We start from the raw sequence: 21,338 nt of genomic DNA, 5'->3' as shown, positions 1-21,338 counted from the left end.
CATTGGCGCTCTGTCTTAAAGTAACACTCACGCCAACCAAGTTTGGAAAATATTTTTAACAAATGCGCGCCCAAATGTTTTTTCCCTTCAAGTCATGAAGTCTTTTGAGGATAAAGCTAATCTTCTAGATGTCGAGAGTCATCATCTATCCTCTACATCTATCCACAGCGGCTTTTTGGAGATAATGCCAATCCATAATGGGTGTCTTGATGCATTGTATCTTCCTCCCCTTCTCCATCTATAAAAGTCTGTCCTCATGCATTTGACAAGCTAGTTTTTGGAGTGATGCTAGTAGTGATAACGCTTGTTTTGAGTGATAGTAAGAGCCTTGAAGCATAGGGAGGTTATGCTACCGGAAGCCTGAGAGAGAGAAGGTCTATTGCAAGACATGTATAGCTGCTCGCCCAGCCAGAGGAGAGGTTCAACGTCAGAACTTTGGTTGTATCTTTCTCTGTTGATTATTCATTAATAAACGACTATCATTATGGTTCCGATCTTATTGTTCATTATGATAATGTTTGATCTATTTCCTTTCTGACTGATATATAGTTGTATTTTAGTGGATTTTATGCTTGTATTCGCTTCGTTCTTTGCATGTGCAGGTATCCATTCACGGAGATCGTGAGGATCGTGACCTGCCGAAGCAAGGGAACGGGAGTATCAACTCTTCTACGACATTAGCGTTGGACCCCAGGTTGGTTCTCATAATCCACTTTCAATTTGCAACTAGGAACCTGCATGATAGCGTTAATTGATTGTTGCTAGACCCATTTTGGGCTAGTGGGATCGCCTCTGTCCGCAGAGGGGATTTACCTCTCCAACAGCAGGTTGTACTCAGGTTGCTTTAGCTGTGATCTTCATTCAATTTGCTTTTTCCATGATCTTCATTTTCCCTTGTTGCAATCTATCAAGTCAGCTGTGAGATTCCATGAGAGCTACAAACTATTGACAATTATGTAGTTGTCTTATTTTTCAAACGAGGAATAAAAATAAATGGGACAAGAATAGGGAATTAAAAAGAAAATCTATGCTACCAAGAATTCTTGGTTTTCAACTTAGATTTTTTCTATAAACATGCCAACAATGTTGTTTTTCATGTTTATACAAAAAAATTATTTTCATTCATTTTTATTTTTACTTTTATTTGTTTATTTTTATTTCTATTTTTATTTTTGAAAAAAGAAAGTAAAATGCTAAGTTGGAGAGGAAGACGAATTTACCTTAACCAAATTCAAATCAAGATTATCTTGCATATTTCTTATGAACTCTTCCTTTGTTAATGGTTTATGATATATTTGTAATCTATGACCATTTACAAGGAAAGTTACTTTGTTTTCATTAATGGTTCTGATAATGATCACTACATTTATCAAATACAGTTTCAGTCTCATAAGGACCAAGCCAATGAGTTTGAAATTTTCCTTGAAAAAAATTTAAATTTTGAATCAAAAAGCAATGCCCAATCACCATGCTGGAATTTTCTTTCTTTAATAAACTTATCATGCCACCTGGATCTTTTTTGTTGGACTATATTGGTTCTATGAATAGCATATTTTTGTATCTCATCAAGTTCATTCAATTGCTCCATTCTTTTCTTTGGGCTTCTAATAGATTAAGACCCAATTTGGTTGTTGTTTTAAGTCTTTATCTAGAACTCAATAGGAAACATGACTTGCTTTCCATAAACAAGTTCGTAAGGAGTGTGTCCTGCTGTGTTTCTCCATGTGGTATGATATGCCCATAAATCTTTTGGAAGAGTTTTTACCCAGTCCCTTCTATGCATAGGCACAGTCTTGGGAAGAATTGCTTTAATTACTTTATTGGTAGATTCAACTTGTCCATTGGCTTGTGGATGATATGGAGTAGACTTCCGATGTTTGATTTTATATTCCTCCATTCTCTTCTGTACCAAATTGGATGTAAATTGAGTACCTTGATCTGTCACAATTTCCCTTGGGACACCAAACGCATGAAAATATCCTCAAAAATAAATGAGACTACATCATTTTTAGTAGCAAAAGGAAGTGCTTTAGCTTCTACCCATTTTGTGGCATAATTTGTACAAACAAGAATGTACCTTTTTTTTCTTGATGGTGGATTGATTGGACCAACAAAATCTAAAGTCCATTTCTCAAAAGGTTCAATAAGTACCTGAGATTGTAGAGGCATTTCATCTAAAGGAATAGGCTTCCCCATTCTTTGACAATTGTCACATCTCTTAACATAGTCTTTGGCATGCTTAAAAAGATAAGGCCAATAATATCCTAAGAGAAGGATTTTATAAGAAGTTCTTTTATCAGCAAAATGTCCTCCACATGGTTCATCATGACAATCTTTTAATATCTCTAGTACTTCATCCTCTCTAACACATCTTCGAATGATTAAGTCAGGTCCTGTTTTGTACAATTCTTCATTTATCCATGAATAAGATGCACTAGTTTGAATAACTTTCCTTTTCTTTCGAGGAGACAAGTATGATGGTAACTTCCCTGTAGCCAAATAATTAGCAATATCTGCAAACCAAGGAGATTTAATAGATACTACAAAAATTTATTCATCAAGAAAATTATCTTCTACAGGAACATCATTATTATCACTTTGAATTCTAGATAGAAAATCAGCAATTGTGTTTTTCTTTCAAGGTCTATCCAAAATAGTAATATTGAATTCTTGTAATAACAATAACCATCTTGTAATTTTTCCATTAGTAATTGATTTATTTATTAAATATCTAATTATATAATGATATGTGTGAATGAAGGTTTCATAACCAATGATATAATGTCTTAATTTATTGATGGCATGTATAACAACTAAAAAATCCTTTACTGTTACAGTCTAATTCAACTATGAGTGAGTCAAATTTTTTCTTGTATAGTAAATGGAATAAGGAGTTAAATATTTGTGTCCTAATACAGCTCCTAAAGTTGTATCCGAGGCATCAATTGAAATGTGAAAAGGTAGTTTGGTCCTCTTAAAATGGGTGCTTCAGAAATATTTTCTTTCAATGTTGCAAAGGCTTTCTGGCAGTCAAAATTCTAGATGAATTCACAATCTTTTGTAAGAAATTTGAAAAGTGGAGAGGTTGTCTTCGTAAAGTTTTATATAAATATTATATAATAGCCGGTAAAACCAAGAAAACTTCTAACATATTTTTGACAAGTTGGAACAAATAATTTAGAAATGACTTCTAACTTAGATGCATCCACTTTGATTCCATTTCCTGAAATATGGTGACCTAAAATAATTCTCTCGGCGAACATCATAAAACATTTTTCGCGACGGCTTAATGAGAGATTTTATTCTTTACACCTAATGAGAACTTTTTCCAAATTTTTACAAGTTTCTTCAAAAGTGTTTCCATATACAATAAAATCATCCATGTAAAATTCCACACAATCATGAATTAGATTAGAAAAAAATGCCTAAAACTGCCCTTTGGAATGTTGCAGGTGAATTACATAACCCAAAAAAAAGTACTCAATAAGCATAAGTTCCCCATAGACAGATAAAGGTTTTTTTATCTTGATCTTCTGGAGCTATTTGGATTTGGTTAAATCCACTAAAACCATCCAAAAATGAAAATTAATTTTTCCCTACCAATGTATCAAGGACTCGATCTATAAAAGGAAGTGGAAAATCATCTTTTAAAGTATCTTTATTCAATTCCCTATAATCAATGCATAGTCTCCATTTTCCATTATTTTTTGGAACAATTACCAAAGGTGAGACCCAATGGCTGTCTGATATTGGATAAATGAAATTTACATTTAACAATTTTTGTAATTCCTCCTTAATAATTTCCCTTAGGTTTGGATTCATGCTCCTCTGGGGTTGTCAGATTGGTCTGGAATTTTCTTCAATATAAATATGATGCATACAAGTGTTCTTGTAACAACTTTACTAATTCTTTCTTTTGAGATTCTTCCAGATTATCATCGATATTCAAAGTTTTCCACGGAAAAAATTCTATTAAAGAATTTCCAATTTCTCCATAGAATTTAAAGTCATTTGACGATATGATAGATATTCAATATTACATTGTTCTTGAAAATTTTGGTTTTGTTCACAATATGAGGAAGATTCATTATTTTCCATTAATTGGTCGTATAACAAAGTTTTTATTATCATTATCTATCCATGTTTCAATTTCTACTTCTATTGTTTTTTTTGCAAGCGGACATAATGTGAATTTTTTTGTTGAACTTCCATCAGAGATAAACATATCACCATATCTACAACTTATAAAAGCATCAAATGTAGCTAACCATGGTCTACCTAGAATCAATGGGTGTCCTAGATTTTTCTTGGGTGTCAAGATCATGAAGTCAACAAGATATTCCCAAGAATCTAAGGATACAAATACATATTCTAACACAACATCATGTTTTATAATAGATCTATCTACTAATTGCAATAGTATAGGTATATATTGAAGATTAGGAAGTTTCAATTGATTCATAGTTTGTTTACTCATGATATTTATGGTTGCTCCTAAATCCATAAATGTACATGTAATAGCAGCACCATTAATGTGTGTTTTCACAATGGGACTTCCTGGATCTAGATATTTCTAATTATTGTTTTTCCCATCATGATATCAGCAATTTTCCCAACTAACTGGATTCTTTTAACTTCTTTTATTTTTCTTCCTGGTTTTTTAATACTTAACTCCCTGTTTTTCTTTGCAAATATTGGTATTTCTTTGATAGATTGTAACAAAGAATTTTTTTATACAAACATTCTTCAGTTCATCTATCATATCATAATTAGGCAACATAATCTATTTTTCTACCCCTTTGCCAATTTTCAATCTTTCAAGAAAAGGTGGATTTTGAATAGAAATTGAAGGTTGTTCTATAATAGGAGTTGAGTTTATTGGAGTATCATCAGAATGTACAGGGGTGGATTTTTTTTAGGATTTTCCTCTTGATGAAGAGATGTCCCTTTCTCAGAGAGGTCATCCTTCTCAAATTCCTGGATAACAACAGATGGTGAATTATTTTCCAATACTCTACCAGATTTAAGTTGGAAATTGTTTAGATCTAATGGAGTTATCATGTAAGTTTGGAAATTCTGCCCTTCTATATTGTAAACAAGTTGTCAGTTTTTATTATTTGGATTTGGAAGTGGCTGAGTAGGCAATTGATTTGGTTTTTTTGGAAATGGTAATGAAAGTTGTGGGTTTGGATTTTGAGGTTGAGAGGGCTGAACAGGCTGAGGAAAATATTGTGGTGGAAAAACAAGGTAAGGTTGTTCAAAATCGAGGATATTGAGGATACTTGCCATAAGTATTTTTCCATCCTTGTGCCCAAGGTTGAGGCCAAGGTTGCCAAGGCATGGGTGCAGTGTAATTGTTTTGTGATCATTGTGCATATGTTTAAGTGTTGAAACCTTGAGTCATATTCGATTGTGGATTTTTCCATAGTCGCTTAGCAACAAAACAAAGCGGTTCTACTTGATTTTGCATTAATTCCTCTTGATAGACAAATTTAAGACCCGTATTGAAGGGAATTCCTTTGTATCATGATTTTCTGCACATATAACATAGGTTTCTACATTTTTTAAGTCAAGAGGACTTTCTCTCAAGGCATGCTTCTTTCGACATTTTGGACGAAAGATAGATAATGCAACATTTTCAGCCTTTTGTTTGTTTTGTATTTTAAGGGTATCCATTTGTTCACTAAGACTCCCCAAAATATCTATTTTGAAATTTTCAAGCAAATTGCCTATTTCAACCCTACATGTTGTCACAACTGCAGATTTATTAATCTTATACATAACATGATCTCTTGGTTTTTACCAGTTCTTGCCTTTCCTCTTGAAATGTGTATACATAACTCACAAATATCTCTAAATGATAATTGAGAAATGTCTCCTTTACCCATCAGATTGAGAAGATCTATCCACTCATCTCTGATAGATTTCAACAAGAGAGCTTTCAAATTTTCTTCATCTAGAGTATGAATTTTAGCCCTTTTTACATTATAAGAAAATATTTCAATGAAATCTTCAAGATTTTCATATTCTTTTTTCATCATTTTAAATACTTCATATTTAAGGTTATGGACCATACAATAATCATTGCATTTTTTTTATTCAACTAGCTCACAAAATAGAAGAAGGGATAGATCAACGACTTCAAAATAAGCCTCTTCAAGGGGGAAACCTCCTTTACATTACACAAATGAACAATTCTTGGATGATACAAATGACAATACCTCCCTTCTATATATAGGAGTCTAAGGGGTCACAATATAATCAGAGGCGACATAACAATAATATTGTAAAGGCACAACAATAACAATAGTGGGCTTCTATGGGGCATAATAATAAAAATATGGGGACTAGATGAGCACAACAATATAATAATGGGGTTGCAATAATAACAATAAGGGGCTACACTAGTAGTATTGGGACCTAACAATTTTTCTAAGAATGCATTTTTCATTTCTTCCCATGTTCTTATAGAATGTGCTCCTAAGCCCATAAACCATTTTAATGTTTCATATTTAAGAGTGGCTGGAAACAATTTCAACTTTTGAGTATCAATCAAGTAGTCATAGGATCTACACAAAAATTCAAACTCAAAGAGAAATGTTTCAGGATCCTCGTTTCTTAATCCATAGAAATTAGGGAGGATAGAGAGTGAGATATTTTTCATTGTGGTTCTAGTATCTTCATCAAAGATGGGAAATCCAAAAGGTTCTGGATCTCCTCTACCACCTCCTCTTACTCTTCCTCCACCTCTTCCACCTTTACTATTTCCTCCTCTTCCTCTTCCTCCACCTCTTCCACCTCTGCTATTTCCTCCTCTTCCACCTCCAATCCTATGTTCACCATTCACATTATGTACTTATCCTTCCCCTTCTCCTGGGATTGTAGATTTCTCAGAGCTAATATAAGTTTCCAAAATTGGGTTTTCTAGTTCCTCCTCTGGTCCTTCTATCAATGGAGTGTTAAAATAGGTTTCTTCTTCTTCTTCTTCACTATGGATTTCTAGTTCTTTATCTAGAAGTTTTTCTCTAGTTGAAGATAGAAATATTACTCCTTCTATTGGGGATCTAGGATCTTCTTCTTCTACTATGGTTTCAGTAGATGAATTTGGTGAATCTTTACGTTAGATTTCAGATCTATGTACCTCAGGAAGTCTATGTCTGCTTGTAATTGATGGAATATGAGTTTGGGTGGATGGTGTGGCACTACAAGGTTGTGGTGGGGCGAGTGATGATGATGGAATTAAACACCTACTTCTACTTACGAATCTACCTCTAGAAAAAGACTCCTATAAACACTTCCTCGAAAATAATGCATAAATGTTTGGTAATTTAGTTGATGTTAAATTACTACATAAATGATCAACGAGGGCTAGTATACGGATGATGTGTATGTGCACTATATGTACTAGAAGTCTTTATTATTCAAGAAATTCCTAGATTAAATTAACATATCGAGATGCACATGCTTCCCCTAACAACTATCACTCTTACATGAAAGTAAATATGTCATTCTTTAACAAAAATGAAATAAAAATATTGCACTTGCTTAAAATAAATATCACTCTTTACTAGAAAGAAACATCACACTTGCTTGAAATAAATATCACACTTTCTTGAAAGAAATATCAAACTAGAATTATCACACTTACTCAAAAGAAAGATCACACTTGCAAGAACAAAATTACTCTGAAATCAAACCCAAATTGCTTCAATAGAAAAGGAAATTAATCTAAAATATCACACTTAATCGAAATCTTCTTCATTCAACTATAACTTAAACTTAGATCTAATGTAAACTATACTGCAAATTCTAAATCAATCCACACTCTATCATACTACTTTTCATGTGCATAAGGGATCTTAGCTTCTCTCATTCATCCTGCAGCAAAATTATTAAACAAATCCTATTTTAAACTCAATCCTAAATATTCATTCAAAATCGAAATTGGACAGTTAGATAAACTAATTAAACATTGTATAAAATGCAGAATTGAAATGTTAATAAAAAATGATAAAACCTTACAACTCCAAGGGGCCCTCCTTCGAGATGTAAGTAACAACACAACTTCTTCAAAGGATTATATACACATTGAGATAACACCCAACAAATTTATCAAATGAAACAAAGTTTTTATAACTAAAAACATAGTTTTCAAAATAATATCCAAGGCTGTGTTTATCATGCCAAGAGGTAGATTTATAACCACCATCAATAACTTTTTTTATAGATTTACAGGCCTATCCTACTCGACAAAGACTAAAAATAACATGAGAAGATAATAACTTATGATTTTCTCATGATTTTATATCAGAGAAACAAATCATGAGGCTAAGTATCTGCTTCCATTAATTTCCTCGCTCACCTGGTTCACCTTCGGCTCCTTCTTCGTTGGTTGACTTCCACGTTGACTAGGCCTATGTGGTGTTCTCATCATCAATCCAGATCATGAAGATAGGTAAATATCGTTATGCCAACTATTAGCCACCTGTCCATATGTCTCGTTCCTCGGCTGGAGTTTCAGAACCCATCGAACCTTCAATTATGCTGCAAAATTAGTCATTAGCTGCAGAATTGGTGCAATTCAGTACCTTATGAAAATATTGAGTTAAATAATAAATAACAATGAAACTTATGAAATAAAAGATGTTTAAGTACGTGTTATTGCCATGAACCTTGTAAACTGATGCTCAATTAGAGTTATTAGAGTAAAAAAGAAGGAGGATGGAATGTAAGAAGGTTATCAAAAAGAGACAATTTTTGGCTTCAACAAGATGTTAACTAGATCTTCACCTCATCTTCTTTGATCTATTGAATCCAACAATACACTTCAATTTGTATTATCCAATTATTTAACATTTCTGCATTACATTCTCCATTGAACATGGGAAAATTAAATTTACATCCAACTTAAAAAAGACTTTTTAGAATCTTTGTTAGGCTAATTAGTAGAATGATGAGAAGAAGATGAAGAGGTAAAACATTCATTGGACTATGGAGATGGAGGTTCAAGAGGTTCTCCTCCATTTTCCTAATTTAGTGAAGCATTGTCTCCTACTTTCTCTTCCCACTTCCTTTCCTTCTTTACCAATTTCCTCTCATAATCTGTAAACAATTTTTCTACATTATTTTCCATGGTGTAGAATGCTTTGTGAAAATCTTCCTCCTCCTCAATACGGGAATCGTCATCTGCCATTTTCCTTCTTTGTGTTTCATGTCCAATCTCTAAATCAAAGGATTTAAGATTACCTTCACCCTTTTTGAGCTTGGCCGTAATTATCATTCACACTCACAATTCACATCATCAAGAAGATAACTCTAATACCAAACATGATCCAGATATTTACCTCATTGATGTTTACATAATTGCATGGAAAAGAGCATGAAAAAACATATGTGCAAACACTTAAAGAAGAGGAAACATAAAGGAGACCATAAAGACAAATCACACAAAATTTTGATAATGAATTTTGTCCAGTGTGGACTACGTCTCTGGACACTACTTTAATAGTGCAGAGGCGTCTTCATTCATCTCAACAAAAATAAGGAGTACATGGAAAAGTACATCATCATACCTAAAATACTAGGAGTGACCTGAAAATGGGTTGCTTAGATCCAAAAACAGATTTTGCCAATGAAATACTCTCAAAATTATAAGAAATTTGAGTATAAACTTCACTATATTCTATAACTTGCAACTATGCCCCCTTAGAGAATCTAAAAGATTCCACACATATTATGTGGGAGAATATTCCTAGATTATTCTAGGGAATATTCCTATGGTATATTCTTATCTCAAAATCTACGCCACACAATTTCACCGTCAAGGTTTCCATCATGTGTGTGGTTCCAAACTCTTCGTTCTTGGCCCAACCATTGGCCCTCCTTCCGTATGAATGAAAACATATGGCTTAAATATATGTTGGTCGGCAGAGTTATCAACACATGGGTTGTTGGCCCAATGGTCATGTGGTGGAATATTTAGTCATTCGTTGTGGGAGGTTGGGGGTTCAAACCCTGTGATCTGCCCTTACTTTGTTTTTTTAATGTATATTGGAATTTTAGTTTGGTTTGGCGAGACTTTCCAACTTGGAGGCCCTCCAACTATATTAACCTTTCCACCGACAATTAACACATATGCCACCAAATTTATCATAACCTTCACCAAATCGGTTGACCCTTCCCACTTATCTCCTACTAGTGACCCTGCTAAGTTTGGCCAGGGTTAACTGGCCATACCATGTTGCACCCCGTGATTGGGCCACTTAATATGCCTAGTCATGCATGTGTTTCATCCTGATTTGCCAAGAAGATTATGTACCACAACTAACAAGGTTTCATCCATACTACCATGTGGTAGCCTGTGGGAGTGCCACGTGGCACCCTGAGGTACACCTGCAAAAAAAATTGTTGTTTGAAAAAAACTTCATATGGCCATAAATTTCACATATGGTGTCAGATTGAGGTGTCGTTCACGCCGTTGGATTCAGAATGATGATATCTTAAATTTGAGCTAGGTTTCACTGATATTTGAGGACATCAAAATTTTTTCCTTTTGGATTCCTCCTAGATCACATATGTTTATAACATATGAGTATATTTTGGACTTATCTTCACCCTTTAGAATTAGTCACAAGTTCTTTGAAAATCACTTCCTCATCTTCAGCAAGAGCCCTAAGTTATTGATTATATTTATGGGGTATCTAATTAACATCCTAAGAGGAATTTTACCCTAGGATTCCTTGGGTTCATTAATATTTTAGGCTTGTTTGGGAAGTATCCCTTGTAGGGATAATATGCAACCACCAAAACAATATGAGAATAGATACTAAGGTGAGAGTGATGGTCGATCTCATTGTTTCCCTATACCTAGATTGCCTAATAAGGCTTTAAAGTGGACTGCTAGATTTTGTTGTAACAATCATCTATTGCAATATAAAATAACATATTGCACAATGAAAACACATGGGTAAATGGAAAATAAGTGTAAACTTTTAGTTTCCCTTGCTTGGTATGTGCTTGAATATAATTACCATTTCTTTTTAATCCCAATATTTTGTGTTAGGGTTGAAGGTGTCAATGTTTTCTTCATATGAAGAGTGGATTAGAAATATATGTGTTCTTATATCCTTGAAGAATGTTGTTTTTAATGTTGAGTTTCTCACACCAAAATGTTTAGATCTCTTGTTGCTAAAATTGTGTAGTTGAAGAAGTGAATTGAATTTAACAACGACTAGATCTCATGCTCAACTTCCCTATTGGGTGGTATCCCTTTAAGAGCCAAGAACACACCCTTGTACACCTATAAACTCTTTCAATTTTTGTTTCTATTCCTTAATGCACCCTCCAAGGATAACTTGGCTCTTGTGGACTCTTCTACAACCTAATTTTATCTTAAAAACAAAAAAACATACTTCTTTCTAGAACTGGTCAACTTTTTGTCTTGGTTAGCACTTATGAGAGAGGTATTTAACTTTCCCTTATGTGCATTTATGATGAAGGATTTTCCATCCTTGGTGAGGTAGTGGTGATTGGTTATATGTATGATCACATATTGCATGTACATAATGGGATTCCCAAATGAAACTCCACATACATAAGGTGGAACTACATCCAGCTTTACTTCATCCATAAAATCATCACTAATTGATTTCTTTATGTTTATCTCTACCTCCTTATTAGCCCAAACTAGTGGATATGGGCTAGGATGGCCATGAGTCTTCGATCCTACTTTCTTGGCTAGATCTACTGATATGAGACTCACCTATGATCTTGTCTCAAATAGAGCATGAATTTTCATCTTCTTAAACTATATATTTGTTACATTGAAGAGTTTTGTCATTTCCTTATCATCTTGTTGTTGAAGGATACTCAAATTCATCCTTTTTACATTAATGTACAAATAATATTCTTATCTATATCTAAGCTAATTTGCACTTGGTTTCTCAAATCAATGGCCATGCTATTTTTCTTCTTAGCATCTTTCTATTTGTTCTTCAAATTGAGATCTAGATGCAAATACCAACACTTCTCCTTTGAATGACCATCAATATTATAGTGGTTTTAGTGGTTGTTGGGATATTTGCACTAGTGTTTTATGGCTACTTTCGTTTCTTTCTTTCCCCCCTTTCCACTTCTTATTCCTCCCCTTGAAAGCTTCCTATTGCTCCTTACACTTTGACCCACTTGATTTCCCTTTCTTCTAGCTTATGTTCTCCAAGATATGCGCTTGTCAAAAATCCTAATCCATCATTCCTGGTTTGAACAACATCACCTTATTACAACTTAAATTTTTGTATAGACATATGCTTGAGGAGTATGTATGGGTTCTCTAGGGAGATACAGAACATTATTTTTGTCTTCCAATTTGGTGGTGTACATAGTACAGTGTTCGACTGCCTCTACTTGAAGTAATGACACTAAATCCATTGGTCCTATACATACTATATAGGGTAGAACTATGAATTTATGAGAGTTTTAAAAACTTCCCACTCAATCATTGGAGGATCTCCTTCTAGTCTCAATGTTTCTATGTGTCTTTCCCACCAAGTCAAGGCATGGTCCTCTAATTTCGTATGTGCAAAAAAAAATGTCCTCTATGTGGTTAACACTAAAGTAATCCAGTAATTGATGCAACTAAGGATTTAAATTCAAATCATCAATCTCACCTAGATATGGCTTGATTTCAACCTTCACTTCCATACTGAACAACGAAATTGAATGGTGCATAACACTCGAACTGGGTTGTTACTTTTTAGTTCTTTCTTAGGCTCCCTCTTTGGTTCTTCCCAATATCCAAATCTCCCCTTTGATTTAACATCTTCATTAGAACCTCCATCTTATCCAAATAGCCTAAGCTTATTTTATAAGGCCTCCATGAGTAGGCTCACATTACAATTTATTCCTATGACTTGTGCTTCCAACCATGCAAACCTCTCCTTTGTAGGATGTTCAAGGTTTTTAATAGATTCATTGGTAATGGTTTGGGTTTTATGAGTTTTAACTCAACTAATACAGATCCCCTGTAGCTCCCCATAATATACCTAAAGAAACTTACTATGATACCAATATGATCTTTAAATTGTTGTGGATATTACAGTAGATAATTCATCATAACAGACCTGCTAATAATTATACTTAAAATCTAAAATATACACTATGAGGGTTATTTTCCTTAGAATTCATGATTTATTAATTATTATTTTTATCCATGCAATATATAAAATGTGGAAAATAAAGAATAGAAAAAATAATAATCACTAACATCCATAACAATGCAAGATATTATCGGGAAAACCCTTATAGGAGAAACCCCATCTGTAAGGCAAGGTTGCTCATCTCTATCTTTCTCTAAATGGAAATGAATGAATATACAAATGAGTGAGACCTATGTCTCAATGGGATTCTATAGTACACAAAATATCTCTATTTTCTCTCTCGATGAACTCTCATCTACTCTATGATTCTATGGAACAAAATTCGCTCCAACATAATGAAACCCCTTTTCCTCCTAGCTATTTGGTTATGACGTAACCTGATAGCCTACTAGTGGTTAACCTTGACTCCTTAAACTCTTCATTAGAGTTACAATATTGAATTCTAGATTATTCTTCATCATGATCACGTGGCTAGCCCCTTTTACATGAATATTGGGGATTGACATGACATCCTCTTGAGTCATTGTGGTCAAAACAGGAAGGTCAACTTCCAAGTGGCATAAATTTTGTATATATACTCTCTTTGAGGTATTTCTTGCATTATTAGAAAGGTATATGAAATTATAATAGAGCTAGGGAGTAGAGAGCATAAGAAAAAAAATACCCAAAAAAACACCATTTTTTGTGTAAAATTCCTTTTGAAAGGTTTCAAACCCTAATTCGCCAGATTGGGACCTATTAGTGAAAATGGTCATGTAAATTGATTCCTTCAATTTTTCCACTCTAAAAGTGCTAAGATGGATAGAAACTAATATAATGATCTAATATGGAACATTTCATGACAAAATGAAGGTTCATGGTTAGATATAAACCACTTGGTATAATAAAAGTTCATGCTAAACCAAAATCACTTAAGAATTATTGTGGTTAAAGGTAAGCCAATGTAAAACTCAGATGATGTAGTTGTTGAAGGTAACCCATAAAATCCCAGGATGTGGTTATGTGTAAACCAAATAAAACCAATAATTATGATTAATGATGATGTATGTGGATTAAAAGTTATGTGTATGAAGATTTGTGATTCAACAAATATTTATAAGCCACATACAAGAAACATTTTCCTAGAGAACTAGTGGAAATAGTGGCTAGTGAAACATGTATTTTGGTGGATGGTGCCTTTATTATATGGAATTAAACAAATAAAATTTATATCTTTTAGGTACAATATGAAAATTCAAGGAGATTTAATAAGAAAAATGAAGAAGACTAGTTATGGAAATTGCAAAAGACAAAATATTGAAGAAGATTGAAGAAAAAGATGAAGAATAGGCTAGTTAAAAAACTAAATATTTAACCTGCATTTCACCCAATTTGGCCTCAAAAAAATATAGATTCAAACCTATGTCCACCAAAAACATATAGAAAAAATATTACCTCTAAAAGTTACACCACTAGCAAATACAATACCTCCAAAAGATCTACCACTCCACTAAAAATCAATTTTGACTATTCCAACCCAAATTTGCTAGAAAGGGAAATTACTTATATATGTGGACCATTTTGAACCCTAATTTATATTATTAGAATTGATTTAGTCATCTTTAAACAACTATTTAAATACCATCCATTTAAATAAAGGTTGAATCCACTCTATCCACCAATCCATTCATGGTAAGACTATGCCATCAACATCAAAATAATCATCTTGAGGACCTATTCCTCTTGATAATGCATTTCTTATTTAGGTACCTTTCTCACACACTAAGGAGGTGAACTTACATACACAAAGGAAGCCAAGGACTCATCCAAGGAGGGGCTTTGGAGCCTGCAATCCTTAGCAAGTCTACTCCCAGTGTGTCATATGTTCCCTATCTATTTCGCATGGATTTATTCTTTCATTCTTTGTAAACTAATTTTCATGTTATTGATTTATTCCTTGCTTTATTCATTTGTTTCCATGAATAATGTGAGTTCGACAATAGTAGATATATATTAGAATTATGGCTTCTAATTCTTACAACTTATTGTTTGTTCTTCATTACAACCATCAAGTTAGTGATTCACACACCATAGTAACAAATTGTGCATGGCGTCTAATTATAACATAGTTTTTATGGTGACCTATTACTATATAAAGGGGAGTATTGTTTAATAGAAACACACAGGAGTAGAACGGCTAGATATAATTTCTTCTTTAGCAATTTCCTAAGTGTAAAATCCAATTTTCCTTTGTTGTGCATGTGTCTAAATGCAATTCTACTAATTATTAATCCCAACAATCTAAAGGACCCTTAGTTTAATAATAACCATTCAAATTAAATCGTAAAGTGGAATTGATTAAAATGCCTATATTAGATTAGTATTTGACCACTAATCTAAGATATATTTTTTACCATTAAGTGTTTTTTTTTCCACAAAAATGATGGAAAAGAATGTACAAGAAAAAGAAATAAAATAAAATAAAACAACATCAAGGTTATATTTATCTTAGTCCAATGAAGAAAAATCACTAATTATGTGGTTGTCAATGAAACCATTGAATTGAAATCCTTCACCAGTCTCTTTAGTAGCTTAGTTTGTATTAATTGTGTTATGCTACGAGGATTTTATGGCATGGCATCTAGTTACCATATTCTCTGCAATATTTTCTAGCATTAGCATTAGTGAAGAATAATATAGCACTTAATCAAAATTTAAAAAAAGAGAGGTTAGAAAGGTTGGGAGAATGAGCCCATTTAGTCTCCTTAGAAATGATTTGCATTACCATATTAGAAAACTCATTCAATGTTTATAAGGAAAAAAGATGAATTCATGGCACAATATCTTTTCCCAAGGCCCTTAGCCATAGCTCCATGGTGGGATTTCAACTTACAATGTAGGGGTGTAACTAAGGGTTTCCTATTAGCTTTAGTGTTAGTGGAGGTTCAATCACATGTTTAACTCCTTACTCTAGTGAGGTTGTTATAAAGTTTGAAAAGAATGATTGTCTTGCTTATTAGTTGGTAGGTATACAATTATACATGTCTCGTGAAAACTATCCTATATAGTTAATTAATAGTATACATGGAAGCACAACAATTTCAAAGGTAGTTACCATAGATTGGAGAGTGATAGTGATAATCAATATTACTAGTATTGGATTAGTGACAATAGTTATTAAATCTAGTTATTATTGGATATTTGTGCATGTTAGTTGGTAAGTACATTAATATTGCCTGAGGCCTTTGCTCTCTAGTTTCTCTAGTTATCATATGAGTTTCATAATAGTTTGTTTATTCATCATCTAAGTCTTAAAGCCCTTTATTATTTTGAGCTCTTATTTCACAAAAAATTGTAGGAAATTAGCAATATCCACATATTCAGTGATGTGGGCTTCTCTTTGGTACAACTAATTACCTTAATGAATTGTGGGTTGTTACCATAGTGGAGTATGGAATGGAGAAGAGAGGGAGCGGGGATAAGAGAAATATTAAAAGTAAGAGGAGGGAAAAGAGTTAATAAAAAAAAAAAAGAGGAAAGGGGAAGAAAAAGAGGAGTGGGAGAGGAAGAAAAGAAGGAAAAAAGGGATAGGAAGTGAATGTAAAAGGAGAGACAGAGGAAGAGAAAAAAATTATGGAGAATAGGGAAAGGGAGAGGAATAAGAAGATGGAAATATGGAAAGGTATCAATAGAGCGAGGGAGAGAAAGAGAGGAAGAGGAAAAAGAAGAGGGAGAGAAGTGGAAGAAGTAGAAAATAGGTAGATAAAGAGAGGAAGAGAAAGGAAGAGGAAGATAGAGAAGAAGAAAAAATACGAAGAGGAAGAGGGAGGGTGAGAAGGAGAAAAAGATAGGAAGAGGTAAGATGTGATTCTTAAACCCTACATTATCTTTTTTGTTGCTTTATAAATTCATAAAACCCAAATCCCATCCTATCCCAAAAAAACTCATATCCCATACCAAGTTCCAATCACAATTGGCTTAGAAATGGGGTGAAAATTTGAAGTTGGGTCACACTTTTGTGAGAAGTTCCCACGAAAAATTCATAGTCGTAATTTATCGGCCTAACCAAAAAAAAATTGGCCGAATTATTTACATTTATTCGGAAAAACTATTATACAAACTTTCAGCTGAACAATTGGCTGTTTAGATTAATATCAACCGTTTAACGAAATTTTTACCGGAGGTGTAAAAACTAGTAATAAGATTTTTTAGCTGAAAAAACAATTTGGTTGAACAATTTTTTCAGCCGAAAATTGTTTTCAGCTGAAGTAGTTTTTGTTGAAAAAACACCTATATATGAGATAACCGGCAGGATGTTGTAGACCTTTTTTTAGTTTTTGGTTCATTGGTTGTTTGTGTTCATTGGTTGTTTGCGTTTGTTGGTTTTTTGTGGCCATTGTGTGGTGTGGTTGGCCTTGCGGTTCAGTTGCCTTCCAGTTACGTGATTTTTTATCTTCCCAGTAAGTCTCAGTAAAATAAGTTGGTGGTTTTTCTTATAGATCTTGAGTGATGGGATTTATAATTTTTCCATTTAACCAATGTGACTTGCTATAAGTTTAAAGAGTGTGCTTAACTTTCCAAGCTTAGCTTTTGTTGAGCTTATTCATTTGCTGAGCTTAACTTTTCAATTTTTTTTAAATAATATAAATAGAACTCTTCTTTGAAATCCAGAACGTGAAGAGAAAAATGCATATTTCTTGATAGATATGCACTATTAAGAGCAGTTTTCTTTTCATAACTATAGAATGATGCCAAAGTATTGGTTTTATTTTCCCAAAATTTCGAGGTGTACAGTATCATGAATGATGCCAAAGTATTGGTTTTAGTTTCCCAGGTGGAGAGTGTGCTACAATTCCCTAAAGAGGGTATCATGCTTGTGTTCCCCAACACGCGTAATAGAGAGGTGTTTTGGGCCAAAGACCCATGTCATATTCTTATAGAACCCGTGGCGTAGACTCAATCCTTGCATTTTTACTTTTCCATATGACTCGGTCCCTCCAATGCCTAACCTAAAAGAAATATACTCCTTGAGTTAATTCCCCTACCTATTTTTATACCATGTGCCTTCTCATCACTGAATTACCATATAGTCACCTTGGCCTCTCTTATTGTGGGGACTTTACCTTATAAGATCCATTAGTCTTATTTATTCTAATGGTTACAATTTTATCACCACGATTGATTAAATTACTAAATGAATCAAAAGCATATCTCTTGCATGTATTATAGATCATGTCATAGCTAAATTCATACTAAAACAAATCATTTTCCACTTCGAGGTCCCTTATACCATAGTCATAGATAATGAAACCTAGGTGAGGTAAATTGAGGTAGGGATACTATTATTCAAGTATAACTTAAAGTCAAAATTTGCCACATCCTTAATTTTTAATGATGGTCGTATCACTGCTCGAGGGCCTTTAGTGTTTTTCTTGAGGTGCTATTGTAATTTGAGAAGAACTCCTTAATCTGCTCATAGGTAATTGGCTCTATGGCTTCCTCTATCACCAATTATGCTACCGTAGCCTTTGTGGGTTATGAATATCGACCTAGGGGAGATGTTGTAGACTCCCAAAATGAAAGGGGTGCCATTACACCAAATGCTACCTATGTGCTTGGATAATCTTCTCTTGAATCTCAATCTAAAGCATCTTGACCCTTTATAGGAACGTACTCAGTAATTGTAACTCGTGCATAATATGGAACCATACGATGGTTCCTAGAAGGTATGTTCCTGCTCCTGGACTTGCTATAAAGTCAAAATTTGCCACATCCTATTGCCTTAGCAGTGACTATCAAATGATTCCAAAGTATTGGTTTTAGTTTCCCAAAATTTCACATTCCAATGTTGCAGTAATCCTCCTACTTGATGTCGAGATTAGCCTTGCTTGTTGTTCATGGCCTTTGGCTGGGAGATACTCCCATCCATTTTCTATTTGCTACATAATTGACCCAAGTTTGGGTCGAAAAAAATTATTTGTCAATTTTTAAAGAAATTCTTTTGGGTAAGAAATAAACTATAAATCGGATATGGTGTCATGAGTTTGTTATGATTTTGAATTCAACGTTACTTTAATATAGATAGATAGATATATATATATATATATATATATATATATATATATATATATATATATATATATATATATATATATATATATATATATATATATATATATATATATATATCTATATATATATATTGATTGGTGCATATCATATCATATGTAAATTGTAATCTTTGTTGGAGGAGGGCCACATTGTTGTTGTATGGACATGCACAGTTTTTCACATGTACTTGTATCTGCTCTGTTGCTATACCTTTTATTTTTCAGAGGAAAAAAATACTTCATTTCATTATAAGTAAAAGATGAAGTACAATATCATGTATCTCATATTCCCTAATATTCTTCTACCCAGCCCAATTACAATAAAAGTTCTACATAAATCCTATCTTTTGTCCTTTTATCTTCTATGTAGCTCATTAACTCTAGTTCTTCCATCACTCTGGATATCCCTAATTTCAATTTTATAGCCTTTTTTCCCACTTTTTTCTTCCATATTCAAAAATATTTACCTCCCCATACAATATCCTTACAAAAAGAGGTATTCAAATTTAAAGTATTATACTTTGTTGTTGTACCTTCCACTGCACTTTCTCTGCATGTACTTAGGTTTTCTCTGCTCGATCAAGCCATTAATGTTGCTCTGTTGGACACACTATGAGATTAAACCAATGTATTTTTAGTGCTTAGAAATGTGTTCAAATATCCCAAATGACATGTTTCTTTATTAATGTAGCCAACATGTTAACTACTACATCCAAGACTTGATGGAAAAATTGATGGCCAAGATTTATGGTGCATTTCAACAAACAAGACAAGAAACAAGTACTGTGCATATTTCACAGAATAGGTACCAACGTAGGTTATGTAGTTTTTATGAGCTGATCCAATAAGTGCTTAATTCAATACAGTGTCAGCATAATATTATCGTGTTGTCAGACTTTGTATGTGGTGTATGTATTTAAGTATTAGTATATGTATTTATTCTAATATTACATTTGAATTGAAGGCAGTAAATATACTCATGGAACCACTGTGCAACAAATATAATATTACTCAATGAGAATTGGTTTTGATGTAAAAGATGACTAAAAACACAGAAATGAGAACCATGTAATCATATAAAGAAGTAGCATTTTTTTCTCTGCAAAAAAAACCTAATGGCAATGCTTATATGATTCAAATAATCTATGGTTATCCTTGGTAGAGATTTTCTCTTGCTTATGGGATGAGTTTCCATTGTCATGTCGTGTGCCTCTCACTCAGAGGGAGGTTTTCCTATGAAACACTAGGTTACTGATGTAGTAAACTGTAATAAAAAAATTGATAATGTTACATATTGAGTGAACTTTCCAATGATATATTTTCTAGTTTTCTAGAACCTAATATAGTACCAAAATTTACCATGTGTTCACTTAAGTAGTGGCTTCCCATAGCTCAATTGATTTTCAAATTTTCTTCCACTTCACAATATTTTAAGGGGTCATAAGTTCAAAGTCACCAATACCCATGGACCAATACCCACCATGGGTACTTTATGTCACCAAAGCATGTGGTCTAACTAACTAATTAGAATGAGTCTCACAATGGATGACAAGTACCAAAGTAATGAGCCTCCAAAGTGGCAGCGACCAAGTAATTTATCATTTCCCAAAGGACTTGATGAAGTCCACTATCAGATTGAACCTCTTATTTGAAAATACAAGGTACTAATATAGGTTCATGAATATTAATATAATCCACTTATATATAATTATTTTAAAAAAATTATATTCATATGTATTCACTTTACAAAAATTGGGTTTTACCCATGTTCACACATTCTACTTATACATAATTATTGTAGAAAAATTCATACTCATACATAGCTATTTTATAGAAATTAGGTTTTATCAAGAGCTTAATTAATCTGTATAATCGTGTAGGGATATGCAACCAACTGTTGAATTGTACCTGGACCTTCTAGATTTGACTCTATCTGTTTTAATTTCAACTGAATATCAATAAGATTCTTCTGTTGATGTGTTATGTCATGCAAATCAGTCTCCAAGGATAAAGCATTAGACTCCAGGTCTGATGTACTTGTATTTTGGTCTGTTGCACTTGCATTTTGGTGGATACGAGATAAGAAACTTTTTGC

Source organism: Pinus tabuliformis, chromosome 4_2, assembly GCF_031772625.1.
Source record: "Pinus tabuliformis cultivar Carrire ecotype Pingquan chromosome 4_2, CPIR1, whole genome shotgun sequence".
Taxonomy (NCBI): Eukaryota; Viridiplantae; Streptophyta; class Pinopsida; order Pinales; family Pinaceae; genus Pinus; species Pinus tabuliformis.
Note: the sequence above shows the minus strand (reverse complement) of the source record.